The 25,459-nt window shown below is 39.7% G+C and overlaps 1 protein-coding gene across 2 annotated transcripts in view; it reads left to right on the top strand.

The window, feature by feature from the left end:
* KLHL13 (kelch like family member 13) overlaps window positions 1–25,459 on the top strand; it is a 398,306-nt gene that overhangs the window by 94,687 nt on the left and 278,160 nt on the right. The window contains exons 3-4 of one of the 2 annotated variants that reach the window (XM_070258114.1): window positions 2,243–2,432; window positions 2,578–2,707. The gene's annotated coding sequence lies outside the window, so the exon portion shown is untranslated. Of the gene's footprint in view, window positions 1–2,242; window positions 2,433–2,577; window positions 2,708–3,492; window positions 3,560–25,459 lie in introns of those variants that run through there. The other variant, XM_070258107.1, reaches the window with a different exon arrangement.

Raw genomic sequence — 25,459 nt, 5'->3', positions numbered from 1 at the left:
AGTAAATAAATTTAAAATAAATAAGTAAATAGATAAATAAACAAACCAGACCTTTTCTAGGGTGAAGTGATGTTTACTTAAACATTTCTCATATGGATTTGACACTTGGCTGGACTGCTACTCTTGACCTGGGCATCCCAAACTACAGAAGGATATTTTTATCCTTACTCAATTTTTACAGGCTTCTAAGTCTAGAATGGAGTGATGACTTTTCCTCTTTTCTTTTCTTCTTTTTTGGGGGTGGCAGGTTGTTGCATCTTTAATCTTGGACTCTTTGATTAACAACTCATCTTCAGTTGTAGAAAATAATGCCTGATGCAAGCAGACTGAGATCTTGTCAGAGGGGAGTGTTGAGTGTTCACATAAGCCGCTTGCTTCATGTATCATGTTAATGTGCCAAAGAGTTACTGTTGGAACAGGTGATCTTAAGCATCAAGAAAAAGATAGGAGAGATGTGAGGGGGCTGAGAGCCAGGGAAGCTGGCAGTAATAGTGAGCAGGTGGGAAGAGACTAAGGGGAGGAGAGCTGAAGGCTCTAAGCGGTGTGTGTAGCAGAGGGATCCAGTTATTGGGGCTGGATCAGAACTACATTCACTGAAGTAAGCAAGTAAAATAACAAAAGAGAATAAATAAACCCTCTTCACATAGAGTAAGTATTCCCACCTTTCAATGTTCCAGCTCCCAAGTAACCTCCTCCTGAGTTGTTTTCCTGTGTCTCTCCTCCTCCCCTTGCCAAGGCAGAAATAGTCTCTGCTTTGTCTGACATTGTGTAGCACATTGTTCATATTGCTTTTCTGGTGCTTACCACATTTTACTGTATCTGTGGATGTCTGTCTTTCCCTCCTTGATGGTGGTTTGTTCACCTTTATCACCTACAGGCCTGGCTCTTTCCCTGGACTTGTAAAGTCATTAATAAGAGTTTGTTGAATAATGAGTGTCACGATGAGTAATGGTGCAGACTGAATCCATACTGCCTATTCAGTGTTGATTGGTTTCTCACACTAATGGGCCTGACTATTGGTATATAAAAGAGTAGGGTACCCTGAAACCACCATTTCTCCCATTAAATTGTCCCAGACCTCCAGGCCCGATAGGTCTCAAAATCTTTTAGACTGTGTACGGAATGGAGCCACCTTGGGCTGGTTAAAGATCTCTTGATGCTTTGGAAGCTGTGATCCTTGTGCCTTGGTAGGCATTAGACTTTGGGGAAGGAATATTGTTTTTCAGGCCATTGCCACACTTATTTACCAGATGGCATGGAAAGACTGAAATGCCTCTTCTCTCCACCTCCATGTTAACTTTACTTCAGAAGGGGTAACAGCTTTTGTTTTGACTAAACTTGGCCAAAAGCTCTATTCAGTGAAAGCCTCCTGGCCTGCAGTCAACTTTTTCTTACAATGGGACCACTAACTTGGTCTTCCTGATTATCATTCACCAACTTTGCCACAAACTCTGCCTCTCTCTATGTGACGGCTCTGGTGCTCTTGAATGAGCCCAGTCCACATTTCTTTCTCCTTTGGGTGAAGGGAACAGCATTTTCTTTTTATCTCCAGTACTGCTTCACTGGAAAGGTACAGAAGTGGAGATTTAGATGGCTATAGTCTTGTGAAAGGGACTTCCTTGAGAGGCAAGTAAATGTTTCCTCACGTGATATTTGTCCCCAGAGTCACTGTCTTAGGAGCAATGAGGTTTTTGTATCTGTCATAATATTTCTGAAGATCTTAAGAACCCCCATTTCCTCACACTGGGCCAGACTTCTGCACCTTCGTGAAGTAGACTAGGTTGTGGGTGCCCCTGGCCTCTCACTTTCCAGAACTTCATGCCTCCAGCCCCTAAGGCACTGGCTTATCAAAGTATGTTTGCAGGAAAGGATCTTGAATAGATCCTTCATCTCTTATTTGCATTAAAGTATCAATGTCATCTTTTTTCCAGGATTATTTTCATATTAAGTCTTACCTCCATTTGTTGAATAAATGGCTTCCCGTCCCCTGCCTTTTTTTTCCCCCTTCAAATTCAGGCACCAAGAAGTAATTAGAGGAGAGATTGGGAGGTAGGTGGCAATTTTCTGGGTATCTTTGTCATCTTAGTTAGGCCATTGCATATTCCATCTAAGTGTCCTGTTAAGTAGAAGATCTAGAAATAGTAGTCAAATTTCCCAAACCCAAGTATAATGCCCTATACACCTCAAAAACTACTAAGTAAAACCCATAGCTTTTAGGGGTAAAGATCACGTTCTCTTGCAGAGTCTGCCCCCTCAAGAATGTCTTTATAATTTAATCGGTCACTGCAAGCTGGACATTGCTCCAAGGCAAGCAAATGCTGCCATGTCATTGAAGATTGGGTCACTGACTGAGATATGTATCCTGAAACACGAAGATGGAGCAATGGAGTCATGAGCCAAGGAATGTGGGCAACCTCCAGAAGCTGGAAAGGGTAAGAAAATGGATTATCCCCTTGATCCTACACAAGGAATTCAGCCCCTGCTGGCACCTCGATTTTAGGACCTCTGACCTCCAGAACTGTAAGATAATTAATGTACATTGTTTTAAGCCACTAAGTTTGTGATGATTTGTTACAGCAACCACAGAAAATGAATACAGAGCTCATGCTTTGGATTACCAGGCCTTGCTGTCTTGGATGCCTACAAAATGAGAGCTTATGGAATTACTGAGCCATCGTAAGGAAAAACAGAGAAACATGGCTGTTTGGTAGGTACAAAACTAATTACCATAGATGTGTAATTCATACCCATCAGTAGGAGATACTTAGTTTTGCTTTTCACCTTGAAATATTATTAGAAGATTTTGGATCATCTTTATTTATTTATTTTTGATTTTTTGTGAGGAAGATTAGCCTTGAGCTGACATCCCCCACCAATCCTCCTCTTCTTGCGGAGGAAGATTGGCCCTGAGCTAACATCTGTGCTCATCTTCCTCTACTTTATATGTGGGACACCTCCCACAGCATAGCTTGATAAGTGGCACATAGGTCTGCACCTGGGATCCAAACTGGTGAACCCTGGGCCGCTGAAGGGGAGCACACGGAATTAACCAGTACGCTCCCAGGCCAGTCCCTTGGATCATGTCTAGAAAACATAAGAGAGAGGGAGAGTGATTCACTTTACTCAAAACTGATCCTTTGAAATTATTATAGTTACTGTGGTATCCGGTATCCATCCACTAGATGTCAGGAGAGACATTGTCAAGGCTCCTTCCGATTGCTTCAACCTTCTACTCAGGAAGCATTCCTGATGAAACTGAAAAGCAAACAAGTGCGAAAACTCTACAGTAATAGACATGTAAAATGCAGACAGGATACAATAAATATTCTAAATCATTTTTCCGGAATAGGTACAACATATACTGATAGTCTGTGTTCTCAGGAGGCCAAATGAAATATTGCCAGCTCTTTTAAACAGTTTATGGTGACTCACAGAGAGTATTCCGGGCATTAACCAGTGGCCTGAGGCTTAACCTGTACTTTTTGCACTTTCAAACAACACTTCACCCGGAACGTTTCTCAGAAGCCTAGCACAAGGGAATTTTATTTGCTGGTTTTGTGTAAGTTAGATCATTTTTGTGGCTCTTTATACCTATTTCTGGCTGCCTTAGTGTTCATGGGAAAGAAACCATTGTGTCTTCAGTAATATTTAATTTGGTTATTTAGAAGATTTAAGCAATTTGCCCTAGATTCTGTCTGGTCTCTGTTCTCAAACTGACTAGCTTGGTTCTGATTAACTACAGTTTTCCTTTTAAGTTCCACTTCTTTTGGTTTGCTCCTGGATCACACTGAGTGAGTTTGGTAGAGAAGCAAAGAAAGGTTAGCCTCTAGTAAGGATCATAAATAAAAAGGTTAAAGGCAGTGATGTTGTTAGATGACTCATCAGCATGGCATTGGGGTCAAGAGAGCAGAAGCAAAAACAACAAAGAAAGTAAAATACTTCCTCCTCACCTGTGGGGTGTGTGTGTGTATTTGTGTGAGTGTGCGTAGTGGATTGATTCCCAGGGGAAAAAAAAGTGAAGTCACAGATTCTTGCATGGCATACCTGACCAAAAGTCACCAAAGAACTACCCATTGGTTGTCTAAACAGCCTGGATCAATAAATTGGATCAGAGCTCCTAGCCAGGTTATGTCTATACCAAATACAGTGGAAAGCTCACTTCTTTAATCTCTCTTACTACACCTTGGTGTCATTAGTATCATGCAGTTTTTTCAGATAACATACTTTTAGTCCTTTTTATGGTGTATTAAACTTTCTGAGTTTATTTTTTCTATTCGTGAGCATTGCTGAATATTTCTTACCTTATATCTGTAGAGATTTCTGGATTTTCTTCCCTCCTAACTTATGCATGCTCTTAGATCACGTTTGTTTAACTTTCTTAAATCATCTGTGGTAGCTTAACATTCTCCTCCTGTATTCTAAGGAATCAGTGACCCTGTCCCTCATCCTCAGGCTTAAGCTTCCATACATTCATCTAGAGCTTGTCGAAACATGGATATTTGCAGCTATTATCCTCCCCTATATCTACCTTTTTTAGTGTTCTTTAACTTTTGTTCATTTTTAAGTAATTGATTTTTGAATAAGTAATGCATTCACATGGTGCAAAACCCAAGCAGTAAAAAGAAATAAATGTTTTTTAAAAGAACCTCAAAAACTGAAAAGTTCTCCTTCTATCCTAACCCCAGCCATTCAATTCCCTTTCCCAGAAGCAATAACTGTTATCAATTTCTTGTTTATTCTCTAAAGATATTCTAAGCATTTATACAATATAAACAATAACCTACTTTATATACTTTTCTACACCCAACTTTTTTCATTTAGCATGATTTTGGAGGTAGGTCATATCAGTACATGTAGAAATGCCTGATTCATTGTTTGGATGAACCATAATTTGCTGATGGGCATCTAGATGGTTTCTAATCTTCTACTATTACAAACATTGTTCTAATACATATCTTTATAAAGTCTTTTTGCACATGTGGGAGTCTATCTGTAGCATAAGTCCCCAGAAAGGGAATTGCTGGGTCAAAGGGTAGGTGCATTTTTAGTTTTGACAGAAATTGCCAAATTGTCTCCACTGAGATCAAAAGAATTATTAATCCCATCAGCAATGTATGGCAGTGCCTATTTCATCACGCTATTGCAGTAGAATGTGTTATCAAAATTTTGATCTTTCTTTATCTTTCTTTATCTGAGATACATTATAGATCTATATATTCTAGATTTAGTTTGCATTTCCCTTGTGAGTGAGATTGAACATATTTCATATGTTTAAAAGAAATTTCTATTACCTTTTTTAGTAATTATTTATACTAATCCATTGCCCAATTTTTAATTGGGTTTGATTAATCTCATTGATTTGTAGGAGCACTTTATATATTGAGGAAAATAGTCCTTCATCTTTGGTGTGTGTTGCTATTTTTTCCAGTTTGTGTTTTGATTTCCTGATAATGGTTTTTTGTGATGCAGTATTGTTACATTATATAGTCAAGTTAATCAATCCTTGCTTTTGTGGCTTCTGGGTTGTATGGCATCTTAGGTCTCTTCCTCCCTGGAATTATTAAAAATTTCCACCATATTTTCTTCTAGTATTTTTATGGTTCTATCATTTCAGATTTAAATATTTAATCCATTTGGCATAAGGAATGACATAGTGATTTAATATTCCAAATACACTTTTTAACCACCATTTCCACCCTGATTATGTAATAAATAGCTGCTTATTATAAAAAATTTAGAGATGCAGAAAAGCAAAAAAAATCACCTATCATTCCATTACCTAGCGCTAACTAGTGTTAACGAATTGTATTTTCTTTTTCCCCATGTATATATAGAAACATGGCTCTTTTTTCTTACAAAATCAGGATCATATTATGTATGCAGTTCAGTATCCTGCTCTTTTTAAAACTTAATATTATATCATGAGAAAATTTCCCCTGTCAAGTGTGCTTACCCTTGGAATATGAGTGCTTTTGTTGTCTATCTGAGTCTGCCCCATCTGCATCTATTTTGAGGCTTAGTCTGAAAGCTCTTGAGTGATAGACACTGTTTCTCTACAAATGGTTATGATTCGTCTTTGGAAAGTCTCATTTTTTATGGACATCTAGTAAATGCTCATTAATAATATCATGCTTTCCCTTCTATCATTCAAATTCTTGACTAAAAGTTAAGTGCAAACATACTTAATTTGAGACCAAATTCTATTCTTTATATCATGCTCCATGAATAAATCACAGTACTGTATGTCAGGTAAGTATTCAGTAATATTTTGATATAATACCATTTTGACATTGAACAACATCAAGTCATTGTTTTCTGTGGACAATTTACTATTAAGTTTATATATCATTTAATGGGGTAATCATTTAATAATTACTTAAGCAGACAATGCAAAGGGGATATGGTGGGAAGAGATTTGATTTCTGATGGGTGAGTAATAAAGTCTTCAGGGAACAAGTAGTATTTGATATGGATCTGGATGGAATTTGACAGATGGAGATAGAGGTGGAAAGGGCAAGACCTTTCTGGCAAAGGGGATAACATGTGCTAGAATTCACAAGTGCGGATGTACCAGGTATGTTCAGCAAATTGTCAGTAGTCCAGTTTGGTTGGTGCACCGGTTGCATGAGTGGGAATAGGGAGAGATTAGGTGTAAAAATTAACTTTGCAAATGCAAACCTTAATGAAGGTTGTGAAATGCAGGCTGAGGAGTTGCTGCTTCTCTAGGCGTTAGAGTGATGAAAGGTTTTTCACTTTTTACTGTGGAAAATGTTAGACACATACAAAAGTAAACAGAGCAATGTGGCAACTCCCCATGTGGCCACCACCCTGCTTCGTCTACATGCCCCATTTCCACCATATTATTTGAAGGAAATCCCAGACTTTCTATCATTTCATACATAAATATTTCAGTATGTCTCTAAAATATAAGGATTCTTTACAAAAACATAACTATGATACCAAAACATAACCATATCTAAAAGAACTGACAGTATTTCCTTGAAATGATTTAAGAGTTTTCAAGAAGGCATGACCTGCCCAGTGCAGTGCTCAACCCAGAAAAGAATATGGTTGTTCCTCCAAGTACAAAATATCGTGTTATTTAATTGAGTAAACGATGTTATGTAGAGAGTTACCTAAATGCAGATGACAGAAATAAACCATTTTTTATGAGTGGTGAATGCTGTAAGTCACTTCACTGACACAAAATCATTTAGAGATTCTTGTTTTAAAGCATGCAATTATGTCAGAAACAGAGCTTGGAAATGATGTTTCTCAGAAGGGAAAATGGCATAGTCAATTTTTATTAAAGTAAAACTGACAAAATAATTTTTTCAACCTTTTAAAGTCTTTCATAGAAATGTCCATGAAATGACAAGGGGTCCATTTCTTTCAATCTTACACACCTTTGCCTGGAACTGTCCAAGAAAGAACAATTTTTTTAAAGACTAAGTTTAAGGAGAGATAATTAAAGGAAAGGAAGAAAATAAATAGCTCAGCATCCCAATAAATTATGTCCTTCTAAAGAAATTGCATTATATTACAACAGATTATTATCTGGGAGCTGGTTGGAAAAGTGCTGCTATCATGGTGGAAATGCAATTACGTTGTGTTGGATGTTGATGAAGAGAAGGCCATGGAAACCCAGAAGCTTCCTTATTCCCCTGGGTGCCTTCATCCATGTGACATTAGCCACCTGGAGCCCTGTTTGTTCAGTTGCCCATCTGATAGAATATCCAGTCTCCTCATTTCCTGTGCTGTGGAAAATTATTCTATTTAGCAAGTGACTGAACCCTTCTTTGGAATGGAAATTGCTGATGTATTCGAGACAATGTATTTGGCTCAAAGCAAAGATGAGTCTGAGATTCCTTTTTCTAGCAGACCTTGCCCAAAGCCTGCTGATTTTTTTTTTTTTAAGACAACAGAGGTTCTCAGTGTGTTTGGTAGAGCAGAGGTTGTTTGAAAAGGTAAATGGTTTCCTTATTTTAACTTTATTTTCTGAAGACTTACTTTTCTCTAACAAGAAAAGAGAGGGAAAAAAGCAGCTGTTAGAATAACTGTCTCTACTGCTAAATTTTGATTGTAATTCAGCTCCTCTGAGAGGTCACAAAGCCATTAAAATCTAAGAGGACGACTGCATATTATAGTGAGATGCTGATCCTTGTGCTGAATGACTTTCAGTTCAAGATAGGTGGAAGATGGGATATGCGCACTTCTTTTTTAATTTGTACTTTCTTTGCAATATGGTAGTCCCAGTGAGAAAAAGAGGCTTCTGAGTGTAGGAGGTAGAACTTGGCATATATTTTATCTTTCCTCATTTTCTCATTCTAACAGCTCTTGCTTTTGCTCTTCAGGCTATGGCTTGTTCTCTATTTTTCTGTTGCTAACTACGTTAAGTTTATGCAAACCTAGCTCCCCTGTTGATAAGGCTCACTCGTCCTTTTGTCTAGCATGGATATGGAGCAAACATTTCAACAGATTAGACTAGATAGATCTAGAATTGCTGAATCTGTTGTTTAAACTTCGAGCAATCTTAACTGGCCTCTCTGGAAGATGACCAGAAGGTTGAAGGATACAAAGAAGACCTTTGAGAGTTCAAAAGAAGTATCACAGAGACCATGGACTTTACCCTGTGGGAGAAGCATCAGAAGAGGCAGTCAGATCTTAACTTTAATCAGTAACCTTAATTTGTACACAATTCTAATAGACTTCGTTATCTGGCTTGCTGGCCCACAGCAAATTAGATGAGAGGCTATTAGCAGCAGGTCCACTGAGAACCAGCAAAAAGAACAGGCAAAGGTTTAAATGCAAGGGAGGAGTAAAATTTTAAAAGATAGATACAAAAAATGAGAAAAGCTCATCAATCTGAGGCCATTGAGTGAAGGGAGAAACAGCCACATGGGCCACAATAGCTTTAAGCACATCTCCACCTTTGAGAATAGGAACTTTCTTGCCTCTCCATATGTATTCCCAGCACTTAGCCCATAAAGTAGTATAAAATAGACACTTAGCTTTTTTTGGAAGGTAGACGTGGAAGCAGGATCGCAGTATAATCCAATAGTGCTTATAAGGCTAAACTCAAGTCATCAAAAAATAATTAGATTATATTCCTTCTACTCTGATTAAGAAGGGAAGAAAAAAAATTCCTATTTCAAAGAATTTTTAAATTTAATTAATTTATTTTTTATGGCAGTAACATGGGTTTATAACATATAAATTTCAGGTGTACATTATTATATTTAGATTTCTGTGTAGATTACATCCTGTTCACCACCCAAAGACTAATTACATACAATCCATCACCACATACATATGCCTAATCACCCCTTTCGCCCTCCTCCCTCCCCCCTTCCCTTCTTGTAACCTCCAATTCAATCTGTGTATCTATGTGTGTGTTTGCTGTTGTTTTTATCTTTTGCTTATGAGTGAAATCATACGATATTTGACTTTCTCCCTCTGATTTATTTCACTTAGCATAGTACCCTCGAGATCCATCCATGTTGTCACAAATGCCCGGATTTCATTATTTCTTATGGCTGAGTAGTACTCCATTGTGTATATATACCACATCTTTATCCATTCATTTCTTGATAGGCACCTAGGTTGCTTCCAAGTCTTGGCTATTGTGAATAATGCTGCAATTAACATAGGGGTGCATGTATCTTTATGCATTTGTGTTTTCACGATCTTTGGATAAATACCCAGCAGTGGAATAGCTGGATCATATGGCACTTCTATTCTTAAGTTTTTGAGGAATCTCCATACTGTTTTCCATAGTGGCTGCAGCAGTTTGCACTGCCACCAACAGTGTATGAGAGTTCTCTTTTCTCCATATCCTCTCCAACACTTGTTGTTTTCTGTCTTGTTAATTATAGCCATTCTGATGGGAGTAAGGGGATATCTCATTGTAGTTTTGATTTGCATTTCCCTGATAGTTAATGATGTTGAACATCTTTTCATGTACCTGTTAGCCATCTGTATATCTTCTTTGGAGAAATGTCTGTTCAAATCTTTTGCCCATTTTTTTTTAATTTTAATTTTTTAAGATTTTATTTTTCCTTTTTTTCCCCAAAGCGCCCCGTTACACAGTTGTGTATTTTTAGTTGTGGATCCTTCCAGTTGTGGCATGTGGGACGCCACCTCATCATGGCTTGATGAGCAGTGCCATGTCCGCGCCCAGGATTCGAACCGGTGAAACCCTGGGCTGCTGAAGCAGAACGCGAGAACCTAACCACTCGGCTACCGGGCTGGCCCCAATGTTTTGCCCATTTTTATATTGGGTTGTTAGTATTTTTGTTGTTGAGATTTATGAGTTCTTTGTGTATTTTGGATATTAACACCTTATCTGATGTATGATTTGCAAATATCTTCTCCCAATTGGTAGGTTGTCTTTTTCTTTTGTTAATGGTTTCCTTTGTTCTGCAGAAGCTTTTTAGTTTGATGTGGTCCCATTTGTTTAGTTTTTCTGTTGTTTCCCTTGCCAGGTCAGACATGGTACCTGAAAATATGCTGTTAAGACTGATGTCAAAAAGCTTGCTGTCTATGTTTTCTTCTAGAAGTTTCATGGTTTCAGGTCTTACATTCAAGTCTTTAATCCATTTTGAGTTGATTTTTATGTGTGGTGTAAGATAACGGTCTCCTTTCCTTCTTTTGCATGTGGCTGTCCAGTTTTCCCAACACCGTTTATTGAAGAGACGCCTTTCACCATTGTATGTTCTTGGCTCCCTTGTTGAAAACTAGCTGTTCATCGATGTGTGGGTTTATTTCCAGGCTCTCGATTCTGTTCCCTTTATCTATGTGTCTGATTTTGTGCCAGTACCATGCAGTTTTGGTTACTATAGCTTTGTAGTATATTTTGAAATTAGAGAGTATGATACCTCCAGCTTTGTTCTTTTTTCTCAGGATTCCTTTGGCTATTCGGGGTCTTTTGTTGTTCCATATAAATTTTAGGGTTCTTTGTTCTATTTCTGTGAAAAATGTTGTTGGAACTTTGATAGAGATTGTGTTGAATCTGTAGATTGCTTTAGGAAGTATGGACATTTAACTATCTTCATTCTTTCAATCCAAGAAAACAGAATATCTTTCCATTTCTTTGTGTCTTTTCAATTTCTTTCAACAATGTTTTACAGTTTTCAGTGTACAGATCTTTCACCTATTTGGCTAAGTTTATTCCTAGATATTTTATTGTTCTTGTTGCAATTGTAAATGAGATTGTATTCTGAATTTCTCTTTCTGCTACTTTTTGTTAGGTATAGAAACATAAGTGATTGTTGTATGTTGATTTTGTATCCTCCAACTTTGCTTGACTCATTTCTAAAAGCTTTTTGGTGGAATCTTTAAGGTTTTCTCTATATAAAATCATGTCATCTGCAAATAGTGACAGTTTCACCTCTTCCTTACCAATTTGGATCCCTTTTATTTCTTTTTCTACCTGATCGCTCTAGCTAGGACTTCCAATATGATGTTAAATACGAGTCTTGAAAGTGGGCATCCTTGTCTGGTTTCTGTTCCTAGAGGGATAGCTTTCAGTATTTCTCCACTGAGAATGATATTAGCTGTGGGTTTGTCATATATGGCCTTTATTATGTTGAGGTCCATTACTTCTATACCCAGTTTATTCAGCGTTTTTATCATAAATGGATGTTGTATCTTGTGAAATGCTTTCTCTGCATCGATTGAGATGATCATGTGATTTTTATTCTTCATTTTGTTAATGTGGTGTATCATGTTGGTTGACTTGCAGATGTTGAACCATCCCTGCTTCCCTGGAATAAATCCCACTTGATCATGGTGTATGATCTTTTTAATATATTGTTGTATTCGATTTGCTAGTACTTTGTTGAGGATTTTTGCATCGGTGTTCATCAGTGATATTGACCTGTAATTTTCTTTGTGTTGTCCCTGTCTGGTTTTGTTATCAGGGTAATGTTGGCTCCATAGAATGAGTTAGGAAGCTTCCCCTCCTCTTCAATTTTTGGAAGAGTTTGAGAAGGGTAGGTATTAAGTCTTCTTTGAATGTTTGATAGAATTCACCAGGGAAGACATCTGGTCTTGGACTTTTATTTTTTGGGAGGTTTATGATTAGTGTTTTGATCTCCTTACTGGTGATTGGGCTATTCAAATCTTCTATTTCTTCTTGATTCAGTGTTGGAATGTTGTATCATTCTGAGAAATTATCCATTTCTTCTAAATTATCCAATTTGTTGGCATATAGCTTTTCATAGTATTCTCTTATTATCTTTTTTATTTCTGAGGTGTCCATTGTAATTTCTTCTCTTTCATTTCTGATTTTATTTATTTGAGCCTTCTCTCTTTTTTTCTTGGTTAATCTAGCTAAAGGTTTGTCAATTTTTTTTTATCTTTTTAAAGAACCAGCTCTTGGTTTCATTGATTTTTTTTCTATTATTTTTTTTTAGTCTCTATTTCATTTATTTCTCCTCTGATTTTTATTATTTCCTCCCTTCTATTTTTTGGGGGGGTTTGTTTGTTCTTTTTCCAGTGTCATGTCTGCACCTGGGATCCGAACCAGCAATCCTCGGGCCACCGCAGCGGGATGTGTGAACTTAACCACTGTGCCACTGGGCCAGCCCCAGGTCTTATTTTTTTTCAATTTGTTTTTTATTGAGGTTATGATAGTTCACATCATTGTGAAATGTCAGTTGTACATTATTATTTGTCAGTCACCATATAGGTGTGCTCCTTTACCCTTTGTGCCCACCCTCCAACCCTTTCCCCCTGGTGACCACTAAATAGTTCTCTTTGTTCACGTCTTTATCTTCCACATATGAGTGGAATCATACAGTGTTTGTCTTTCTCTGTCTGGGTCTTATTTTCTTTTATCTAATCAGACACCTTGTGCCTTTTGATTGGAGCATTTAGTCCACTGACATTTAAAGTAGCTACTCATTAAGTATGTACTTATTGCCATTTTGCTACTTTTTTTCTGAGTGTTCTGGTAATTCTTTTCTGTTCCTTTCTTCTTCTCTTGGTCTTCCCTTGTGGTTTGGTAGCTTTCTTTACTATTGTGTTTGGGTTCCTTTCTCTTAATTTTTTGTGTATTTATTATAAGTCTTTGGTTTGTGATTACAATGAGGTTCATATATTATAACCTATGTATTTAACAATTTACATTAATTTGATGGTCTCTTTAGTTTGAGCTCTTTCTAAAAGCTCTACTCTTTTACTTCCCTCCCCCAACATTTTATGTTATTGATATCATATCTAACATCTTTTTTTGTGTATGTGTATTCATTACCCTCTTATCATGGAAATAGATAATTTTAGTACTTTTCTTTTGACCTTGATATTATCTTTATAGGTGGTTATCTGCTACCTCAATTGTATTTTTGCCTTTAACAGTGATTTTTTTGCTTTTTTTTTTATAATTTTCTTATTCCTATTTGTGGTCTTCTCTTTCCCACTTAAATAAGTCCCTTTAGCATTTCTTGTAAGAGTGGTTTCTTGGTGATAAAGTCCTTTTAATTTTTGCTTGTCTGGGAAGCTCTTTATCTCTCCTTCCATTCTGAATGATAACCTTGCCAGGTAGAGTACTCTTGGCTGGGTTTTTTCCTTTGAGCACTTTTATTTATTTATTTATTTATTTATTTATTTATTGATTGATTGATTGATTGAGGAAGATTAGCCCTGAGCTAACTACTGTCAATCCTCTTTTTGCTGAGGAAGACTGGCCCTGAGCTAACATCTATGCCCGTCTTCCTCCACTTTCTATGTGGGACGCCTACCACAGTATGGCTTTTCCCAAGCGGTGCCATGTCCACACCCGGGATCCAAACCAGCGAAACCTGGGCTGCCGAGAAGCAGAACATGTGAACTTAACCACTGTGCCACTGGGCTGACCCCTCCTTTCAGCACTTTAAGTATATCACGCCACTCCCTTCTATCTTGTAAGGTTTCTTCTGAGAAGTCTGCTGATAGCCTTATGGGGTTTCCTTTGTATGTAAGTTGTTGCCTTTCCCTTGAAGCTTTTAGGATTCTCTTTTTAACTTTAATTTTTGCTATTTTAATTATAATGTTTCTTGATTGGGCCTCTTTAGGGGTTTATCTTGTTTGGTCCTTTCTGTGCTTCCTGTACCTGGATGTCTGTTTTCTTCCTTAGGTTAGGAAAGTTTTCAGCTACTCTTTCTTCAGGTAGATTCTCTGCCCCTTTGTTTCTCCTCCTTCTGGGGCAAATATAATACAAATGTTAGTGCACTTAATGTGGTCCCAGAGGTCAGTTAGATTGTTCTTGTTCTTTTAAATTATTTTTTCTTTTATCTGTTCAGTTTGGGTGATTTCTTCTAGTCTTTTGTCCTGCTCATTAGTCTGTTCTTCTGTATCATTTACTCTGCTATTGAGTCCTTGTATTGAATTTTTCGTTTCCAGTATTGTATTCTTCATTTCTGATTGGTTCTTTTTTATATTTTCCAGTTCTTTGTTGAAGTTCTCCCTGAGTTCATCCATTCTTCTCAGATCAGTGAGCATTCCTTATGACTTTTTGTTTGAACCCTTTGTCAGATAGATTGTTTATTTTTGTTTCATTTGGCTATTTTTCTCTGATTTTGTCCTGTTCTTTTGCTTGGAATGCGTTCCTTTGCTTCCTCATTTTGCCTCTTTCTCTGTGTTTATATCTATGTATTAGGTAGGTCAGCCATGTCTCCTGATCTTGGAGAGGTGGCCTTATGTCAGAGATGACTTATGAGGCCCAACAGTTTGCTTCTCTCTCATCACCAGTTCCAAATGTTCCAGGGGTGTCCTGTGTGTGGGCTCTGTGTGTCCTTCTGTTGTGGCAGGGTTGCTTTTGGTGCAGGTGACCAGGGAGGCTAGACTGTCCCCCTGGCTGGCTGGTTTTAATGCTCAGCTGCGTGTGGTTACTATGGAGCATTCAGTCACTGTATCGGATTTGGGGAGCTCTACCACAGTTGGCTGCAAAATGTAATCACACATTCCTGTTGCAGTTTTTCTGTTAAGTGAGTAGGCCCCCAGTGTGCCTGGTTGTTAGCCTCACAGGCTTACAATTGCTGTAGGCCCCTGACCTGCAAGGCTTTTGTCAGCTCTCTCAGGATTGCAGCTAAGTGGGGCTAGCCCGAGGCATGGAAGCACCCAATTGTGTCAGGCTTTGTAAGGTGAGGCTGATTCCCATGTGTGGCTGTTTGAGAAGCACAAGTCTTCTGCAGCTGACGATACCCACAGCCCACAGGGTCACATATATTGTCAACACAGTCCTGCCCTGTGTGCATGCACTAACCCCTTGAAACAGATCCAGTTGTCCCACTGCAGAGGCCCCACACAGTCCACCAATGGCCTACACACTCCACCTGCTCCTTATGCACACCCTGCCCCTCAGAGGTGGACACACTTGCCCAGCTGCAAAGGATCCAGGCACTCAGCTTATGCAGGCCCACAAGTTGCCTGAGGGCTTGTTATTGGGTGGGGTCAGTCTCTAAGATGGTCTCTCTGCCCTGGCTTAGCTGGGTTAAATCGGTGCTGTAGTGGCAGGGGCAGACACTGGGCTAACAGGTCAAGGGAGAAAGTCCAATGGTGTCTTCTCAGTGTCTGTGTCAGCACACCTGTACTAGGTCACTACAATGGATGCCACCAATGTCCCAGTCCCTGGAGACGTCTCGTCTCTCACTGAGATGCACCCAGAGCCTTTTAGGTGAGTCTCTTTTCATCAAAGGACTGTGCACTTTTCTTTCTGGTGATTTTAGGTTTCTTTCCAAAATGGGAGAATTTGTGTGTGGGCTGTTTAAGAGCTGGCTTCTTTTCTCTTATGTCCCTTAGCTTTTCTGGGGGTATTCCCTGTTGTTGTTAGTAGCCAGCAAAGCCAGATATTATGACACTTGTCTTGGCCGTGCTGAGTCCAAAAGATACTTATAGTGGTAATGCTCCCCTGCTTAGGTCTCACACTCCTCCAGGGAAGGCTGTGTAACTTAGGATTGCTCCTGGCCGGCCGTGATGTGCTGCAGCTCACGAAGGTAGCTTTTTTCTCTCCAGAAATGGATTTCTACCTGTTCCACCTCAGACTGGACTGTCCCTTGTTGCAGGGAATCTTTTTTTTTTAAATCTCTTTTTAACTTTTTTTATTTCTCCTTTTTCTCCCAAAGTCCCCAGGTATATAGTTGTGCATTTTTAGCTGTGGGTCCTTCCAGCTCTGGTATATGGGATGTGGCCTCAGCATGGTTTGATGAGCAGTGCCACATCTGCTCCCAGGACTCAAACTGGCGAAACCCTGGGCTGCCGAAGCAGAGTGCGCAAACTTAACCACTAGGCCACAGGGCCGGCCTCCTGGGAATCTTTTTATCCAGTTTTCAGTTCTCTCTCAGGGGTACTGGTTCCAAGAGTAGTTGTAAACTGATTGTGTCCATGCGACGAGGTGAGTTCAGAGTCTGCCTCTGCTGCCATCTTTTTTTTTGTTGTTTTTTTGGTTTCTAAAATTTATTTATTTATTTATTTTATAACATTGTGATGTTATTATAATGTACATCATTATATTTTGATTTCTGTGTAGATTACATCATGTTCACCACCCAAAGACTAATTACCATCCAACACCACAAACTTGTTCCTAATCACTCCTTTTGCTCTCCCCCCTCCCCCATTCCCCTCTGGTAACCACCAATCCAATCTGTGTCTCTATGTGTTTGTTTTTGTTTTTGTCTTCTATTTATGAATGGGATCATACGGTATTTGACTTTCTCCGTCTGATTTATTTCACTTAGCATAATACCATCCATCCATGTTGTCACAAATGGCCAAATTTCATCTTTTTCTATAGCTGAGTAGTATTCCATTGTATATATATACCACATCTTCTTTATCCATTCATCCTTTGATGGGCAACTAGGTTACTTCCCTGATATGTGTTTTTTTTATTGAGTTCATAATATTTTACATGAATGTGAGATTTCAGTTGTACATTATTTCTTGTCCATCATCATATATGTGCTCTCCTTCACCCCCAGTGTCCCCCCATCCCCCTTCCCCTGGTAACCAATGAACTGTTTTCTTTGTCCCAGTACTTTTTTATATTTCACATATGAGTGAAATCATCTGGTGTTTGTCTTTCTCAGACTGGCTTATTTCGCTTGGCATAATTCCCTCTAGGTCCTTCCATGTTATTGCAAATGAGATGAATTTGTCTTTTTTCTGGCCGAGTAGTATTCCATTGTATATATATACACCACATCTTCTTTATCCAGTCATCTGTCAGTGGTCACTTGGGTTGCTTCCATGTCTTGGCTATTGTGAATAGTGCTGCAATAAACATAGGGGTGCATATGTTACTTTGGATTGTTGATTTCAAATTGTTTGGGTAGATACCCAGTAGTGTGATAGCTGGGTCATATGGTAGAGCTATTTTTAGTTTTTTGAGGAATCTCCATACTGTTTTCCATAGTGGTTCCACCAATTTGCATTCCCACCAGCAGTGTGTGAGGGTTCCCTTCTCTCCACACTCTCTCCAACATTTTTTATTTGTAGTCTTAGTGATTATAGCCATTTTAACAGGCATATGTTGGTATCTCAGCATAGTTTTGATTTGCATTTCCCTGATGATTAGTGATGTTGAACATCTTTTCATGTGTTTATTGGCCATCTATATCTCTTCTTTGGAAAAATGTCTGTTCATCTCCTCTGCCCACTTTTTCATTGGGCTGTTTCCTTTTTTATTATTCAGTTGTGTGAGTTCCTTATATATTATGGAAATTAACCCCTTGTGAGATATATGATTTGCAAATATTTTCTCCCTATTGGTGGGTTGTCTCTTTGTTTTGATCCTAGTTTCTTTTGCATTGCAGAACTATGCTGCTATCTTGACATTAGCCTCAGGAAGAAAGAAATTCCATGCTAAAAAATTTGATTAAAAGCACTTGGGTAAATATCAGGAGTAGGGTTGCTGGATCATATGGTAGGTCTATGTTTAACTTTATAAGAAACTGTTAAACTGTTTTCCAAAATGGCTGTACCATTTTGCATTTCCATCAGCAATGTTTGAGAGTTTTGTTGGTCTGCACTTAGTATTATCAGTTTTTAAACATTTCCCTTATATAAAATGGTGTAATATTTGCATATAACTGACAGACATCCTCCCGCATGTTTTAATCATCTCTAGATTACTTATAATACCTAATACACTGTAAATGCTATGTAAATAGTTGTTCTACTCTATTGTTTAGGGAATAATGATGAGAACAAAATGTCTATACATGTCCAGTACAGATGCAACCATCGTAGGCCTTTCTGTTCTTGGCTGGTTGAATCCATGCATGTGGAAGCCATGGATACAGAGGGCTAACTGTACCGTATGATTTTGGAAATGGCAAAAATACAGAGACAGAAAACAGATCAATGGTTGCCAGGAGCTGCAGGATGCGGGCAGGCGTGACCACAAAGCAGGCAGGATGAGGGAAATTTGAAGGTTGATGGAACTGTTCTATATCTTGATTTTGTTGGCAGTTTGTCAACATTCATAAAACTAATATAATGAAAGGTGAATTTTACTGTGTATAAATTATACCTCAGTTTTTAAAAAAGTGTTATCAAAAGAAAGTAAGCTTTAAATTTTGGAAAATACACTGCTGTGGCTACATTTCAGAGGGCATTCAATAAGCTAGAACATTCAATTAGTCATTACAATTCTATAAGAAGTTTAGCCCTGCCTTTAGGTGAACACAGGAACAAAATTTTAATCACCTGAATTTTAACTTGCAGAGAATTGTGAATGCAGTAGCATTAGGCCTTTGTTTAGCAGTGAGTTCTTCATGTGATGGTCAGATAGAATCATGGTGGAAGAAGAGGGAGGGAAAACCAGTCGTGAATAAATGAGCATTAGCTTCTCTGGCTTCTCCTTATTTTACATGCACACAGAAACAGACAGACAAATGTACATGCAACCTTTTCCTCCTCCTCCTGTGCATCATCGTCACCAGTCTGTCAGTCCATCCCTCACGTTGGAACCAAATCTTTTTATGATAGACACTCAACCAATAGCCCAGCCTCACTTCTGTACTTATTTCCTATGAACATTCCTACCTGTGTCAGTTTGCTCACATTGGTCCCTTTGCCTGATTTGCCCTACCCCCCCGACTCCCTTAATCTCTGATAGGCAACGTTGAACCTATCTTTCAAGATCCAACTCAAGACCTTCCTACTCCATTAAGTCTTCTTTGATCAGTTTCTTCAGAAGTGAATATTTCCTCCTGTTATTTCGTAGAGTTGCAGAAAATGCTTATTGTGTTGACTACAAAGGCAGAACGGAAAAACAAATATGTGCGCATTTCAGAAGCTGTGTAAATATTGAATGATGGGCCTGGAACATTAACTTTGTTTCAGGCGATATTTTGTAGTAGTTAAAAGCCTGGAGATGCCATGTTGCCTAGGTTGGCACACCAGCTCTGCTGTATACTGACTGTGTGATATTGAACAAATTATTTACCCTTGAAGTCTCAAAAGTAGCGATAATAATAGCACCCGCTCGAGGTTGCTGTGAGGAGTAAGTGAATTAATGTATATAATGTGCCTGGCACATTGGGAGCCCCATGTGTTAGCTGTCATTATTTGGGAAGCAGCCTTAATAGTTCCAACTAATTCTGATCAGATGGGCTAAGTATATTAATTCAAAGGGTATGTTGGTTTCAAGGGGAAATTACTATTAGGAGAGGCAGAAATACAAGATAGCATTTACATTCATCCCATCCAGGCGTGTTAGAAAGATCAGCAACGCTGGTTCCATTATGGATTCTAACCTAACTCTGAAAATATATCATTGCAGCCTTCATAATAGGACTTTAACGGGTCTACATTGCCGGGGGCTGGAGGAGGGGGAGTCAGCTGCTGTATAGACCTCTTTGAAGAGAGCCCTTATAGCTGGCCTGTTCCGCTAAGAGCCATTTGATATTCTAGGCAGCTGCCTGACGCTGCACTTTGGTGCCCCACAGTGTAATTAACAGGCACACACACAGCTGTCTTGTCAAACAATTGGCCATCCTTGGCAGTGTGTGCTGCAGAGGTGCAGTGTTGGCCGGGAGCACCCATGTTCACCACCTTGGGCACTGAGCTTTCCCAACAGCTCTGTAATAACACTACAGCTGCCCCCTGAGCTTTTCTCAAAGCCATGTCCCTGCTAAGTTCTTCAAGTGGACTATCCAAATTCCTCCATTCATAATGAGTTTCCATTCTCTAGCTTATACAACACCACCGCTAGCTTGAACTCTTCTTTGATGCTGACAGAGTCAGCTGCAACTGGCCCACTCAGGTTTTTGTTTTTTAATTCTCCTCTAAACCACACAAAGACTTTTTTATCCTTGTCACCACTGGCCAGATAAATCTTGTTCAGGGAAGGAAGTGTAAGAGGAAGTGTGATGTCAGGAAGAAAGCACGGGACTGGGAGTCAGGAGACCCCCCTGTTTGTTCTAGCTCATTAGTTGCGTGACCTTGAGAAAGTCGTTTGTTCCCTCTGGAACTTTGGGAGTTGTGTATAATTGATAAGGTTAAATTAGAGAGGGCCTCTCTGTGATATTTCTGGCTTTGGGGATCTAATACTCATCAGCCATTTCAGAAAATCTGGATGTTGGATCCTGGCTTCAATGGAACCCTGTGTAAGAATCTCCGAACTGTCCCTCCCCTGAAATTGCTTGTTACCAAATAACCAACACTCATGCAAAAGAGGATCTCTGGCCTTGACACTTCCAGCCTACCTTGCTTTCCAGCCTTTCTTAAGGATGCTGCATAATCCTAATATGAGGCTGTATTCCGAGTGCACGAGCAGCTTTTGGTGAAAAGCTCAAGAATGACAAGATGAAACGCAAGGATCAATTCTAAGCCCAGCCTTGCCACTCCAATATAGCATACACTCTTACCCTGGACCTGCTCATCTAGGTTATGTTTTCCACATTTTATTTGTGTCAGCCATCAGGCTGCTAGTTTGAGAATCACTCTTTTGGTTTTAGCTTAACAGATTTTTCTCATTTTCCTTGTGGGGAAATGTCTCCCACATAGGAGCCTCCCCTAGAGCAGGAGGGACTGACCCCTTGCAGTCTCACTGTATGCCCTCTGCACATGCTTATCCACTAGAAATCAGGTTGAGGAGAATGCCAGGGACAGCTCAGATGTGGTTGGGAGTGCCTAAAATGGAGTTGTGGTTGGAAAGTTGAGGCTCAGCAGACTCCAGCACTGCTGGTTTTGCCCTGGGGGGTGAGAGATGTTTGCGGATAAGAACCATTTATGTGCATATCTCCCCAACTCTGCATTCAGTGATGTCCACTTGGTATCTTGACATTGGCCACTGTGGATGTGTTTTCACTCTGGAAATTGGCAAACACTACATATCAGGGGTATTTATTTTTTCAATCTTTTTTCTTTCTCTTGTTTCGATTGGATAATTTCTATTGATCTAACTTTAAGTTCATTAGCTCTTCCCTCTCTCATCTCCAAGCTGCTATTGATTCCATAGAGTGAGGGTTTTAATTTTGGTTATTGTATTTTTCAATTCTGAATTTTACATTTAGTTCTTCTTTATATCTTCTTTTTTTTTTTTTTTGAGACTTTTCCATTTTCCAGTTGTTTCAAGAATGTTCATGATTGCTTGCAGGAGAATTTTTATAATAGCTGTTTTAAAGTTATTGTCAGATAATTACAACATCTATGTCATTTTGACACTGGCTTCTGTTGATTGTCTATTCTCATGTGAATTGAGATTTTCCTGGGTTTTTGTATGCTGAGTATTTTTTGGATTGCATCCCAGACATTTTGACTATTATGTTATAAGACTCTGGGTCTTCTTTAAGTCCTATGAAAGATGTTAATATTTTAGCAGGCAATCAACCTGGTTAGGTTTGGGCTGCAATTTCCAACCCACGTCTGTGAGCTGTAGTTCCAATTTCAGCTCTCTTCATTCCTATTTGGATCTGTCCCAGTTGTGTGCCACCCAGTGGTCAGTGTAGGACCTAGACAGAGATCTCTCTTGTGATTCAGTTCTCAAAGTTTTTGGCATGGTCATTAGGTTCAGGGTGATTAGGATCAGATCCACACATGCACAGCTCAGGGATGAGCCCAGGAATTTATGAACAACCTTATGGGGTCACATTCCTGAGCTGCTCCCTGTGTGCAATCTTCTCAATACTTTATGGCTCCTCGGGGCTCCTTGTTGTGATCCTCCAGCCAGGAATCTGGGCTTTAGTTCCCCTACTCTGCTGTGCACCCTGTGCCTGTGCCCACTTCCAGGACCAAGCATTGGGAGGACAGAAGAACCTAACAACAACAAAAGTGCAATGGGGGTTTGCTCCACCCTCTTAGGGTTACAGCTTCACTGATCAAAAAGGAAGGTTCTGGCCCATGCAGGCTCCTCTGCTACCACTGCCTCTGGGTTGCTTCGGGTCTAGGCCATGAGAGAATGAACAGAGATAAAAGAAAACCTCTTTGCCCATTAGGAGTTTCTTTTCCCAGTCCTTGAGCCAGGACTAGAAAGTTTCTCCTTGAGCTTTCTGTGTTCTCGCTGCTGCTTGCTTTTGGGTTCTGGCTGTGTTGTGTTTAGGCTGGGGGATACTGCAGGCGCAAAGTGGTTAACTCACCATCAGTTTGATGATACTTTGGATTCTGGTTTTCTTCCTCTATCTGCCTGCTATTGTTTACTTTTCAGCGTCTTCAAATAGCTGCACCATGAATCTGTCCAGGTTTTATAGCAGCATTAAGTGGGAGAGACAGAGTGGAATGTGCTCACTCCATCTTGCCTGCCTGACGCTGAGGGCCCTTTCTTTTTTCCCTGGGGAGCCAGTTGTTACACATTCATCAGCACACTACTGGCCGATTGTCCCAAGTGTGACTATAAGGAAGGAGACTCCTTATGCAATCTCACACATTTCTTTCAGGCAGGCCTACCATTTTCTCTCTGTGCAACTCTGAACAATTACTCTATCACTCCAGGCCTCAATATCCTCAATTGTAACTCTGGGATAGTAATAGTACATACCTCATTAGGTTGTTGTAAGTGTTAGATGAAATAATGCGGTACTAAGAAGAGTGCTGGGTGTACAGTACATGCTCAATAAATGGAAGCTCTACTATTAAAAAATAAAGAAAAAACTCTTTGTGGTCCAGTCCCTTTCAGAAGTAGTGAAGTATGTATTTAGCCAGAAATAAAACCCAGCGAGGGAGAGGCCTTCTGGCAGAGTGGTTCAAAGTTCCAGCTTTGGAGACAGCAGGTGGGTCTCCAACTTGGCTACTTAGCAGCGATGTTACATTGGGCAGGTCACGTCACCTTTCTGTGCCAGTAGTAAATGAGTGCAGTGAGAGCACACACTTCACAGAGTTATTGGGAGGATTAAAGAAGATAATATATGAAAATGCTCAGTAAGTATTGGCTATTATTAATGTTGTGTCAACTTAATTTAGTGTCTACTGTGAACTAGGCCCTGCAGGGCTATTTAATAAATATTTTAGAGATAAAATGCCTATAGATGATTATATAATATATATATGTACATACACGTACACACATACAGTGTATTGTGTATATATATATACATGCGCATATTGTATATCATATATTGTATTGTGTGTATATATACATATGTATATATATACCTGTACACATACACACACACACACAATCATCTGCAGGCATTATAGCTGTAAGATACCCATTCAGTCGCCCTGCAGGCTACTTGTACTGTGAGACACACACACACATATTCTGGGTGTGTTTTGGAACTTGCTGTCAGCACTACCTTCTCTTTCTGAGACAATGCCCAGCCACCTGGTCTCTGCAGCATTGCAGGGCCCAGAGCCAGCGTCATGATCTCCTTTAAAACTCTTGACAATACTTACTGGACTATAACAAAGAGAAATTAATGAGGGCACAGTTAATTTCTCCAGATTGACTAAGGGCTCTGTCACTTCCTACTTAGAGCTGTAGTCCTCAGTTCCCTTCAAGTTAGCAGCTTGTGACTTTCTGGCCTGCCCTTTCTGTGAGCTGGGCTGTCTGCTCACCCAGGCTCTCTATAGTAGCCACGTGTGTATTGTTTCTGTTGCAAATGGTCTCCAGAGCTAGAATTAAGAGAAGTGGTTTTGCTGATACATTATTTTGTGGTTTGTCTAACACCCTGTTTCCAGAGCAGCACATTGCCTCTAATTTTCCACTTTGGGTGTCTGGCTGTATTTTTCATTTTCTTTTTATGCAGTCCTTCTGATTTTAAAATTTATCCATGCTCTAAGGATGTTGAGATTCCATTTTACAGCTTTGACAAAGAGTGGCATATTTGAATATTTGATATTCAAAGCAGAAGCAAAAGCTCTTAATGTGATAAGATACTGTTCTGTGTGTCCCCAGCGTCTGTTCCCTTTTGGGAGACAGCATGGTATAGTAGCTAGAACTCTGCACTGGCAGACCAAAAACTGATGTCAAGTCCCGGATCTGCCCCTCGTTTCCTTGGAATCATAGGGCAAGTCACATCACTGCTCTGAGTGTTGGTTTCTGTCATCTGAATACATGGAGGCTAGGGACTGCAGCAACAGAGCTGAGCTAAGGCCACAAGTGGAGCAGATGGATACCAGCAATAGCAGAGGAAAACCTCAGCGGCCAGCAAGAGCACATGATGCCCCCAGCCCCCCACCTGGGAAACCAAGGGATTTAAGGAGCTGGTCTCGAGCCAGTCCCCTTTGCTCTTCTTTCTTCAGGCTGATGGAAACTCTGGGAACATGAGTTCTCTGTGAAACACAGAGGCTTGAGCCAGATAATTTCTGAGGCCTTTTAGCTCTAAAATTGGAGGATTATCATGGGAGGGACTGAGTGAAAGCAGGTGCAGGAATATTGCTAAAGCTGCTGCTGTTTTGCTTGGGGCCTCAAGCAAGAGGAAAAGAAATGTAGTCATTTAGCCTTGCAGGTTTTGTTTCCTCATTTCTGAAACGAGGATAATAATACCTACTCTGCTTAGTGCTCAGGGCAGCTGCGAGGAGCAAATGCGAGAACGGCTGTGAGTGTGCTCCTGGTAGCACTCCCAAGCAGAAAGAAGCCTCGCTGACGCCCCTTTTGGAAAATTTGCTCCTTCCCTGGCCTTCCTACTCTGGCCACCAAAATCTTAACTGCATTTGTCAGGTGGGGTCCATGCAGTCCAGCTAACAGTACTTGAAGACAACAAAAAGACTTAGCTGAAATGGCTTGATGTAGGCAAGCATTATATAGAATTTAGTCTAATTTAAACTGAAGCATAATTATCTATCTCAAACTACAGATCCTATATTGTTGGATTCTAATGTTAATTTCCAGTTTCCTCTTCACTAAGGAATTGGGCGAAACATTTAGCTCAGTGTGGTTTAGAAATTTTTGCTCTTCTGGTCCCTTCTGGGTTTCTGCCCTTTTCTCCTTGTCTAAGTCCTGCAGATCCTCTTCTGTGTCTCTCACGCTGTTTTTGTCTCATGTCGAGCTGCTCTGGGCAGAGTGCTTTTTTTGTATTAGGACCCTCATTCA

This window comes from Equus caballus, chromosome X (assembly GCF_041296265.1).
Source record: "Equus caballus isolate H_3958 breed thoroughbred chromosome X, TB-T2T, whole genome shotgun sequence".
In the NCBI taxonomy this organism is placed as follows: Eukaryota; Metazoa; Chordata; class Mammalia; order Perissodactyla; family Equidae; genus Equus; species Equus caballus.
This window is presented reverse-complemented; position numbering and strand designations above follow the sequence as displayed.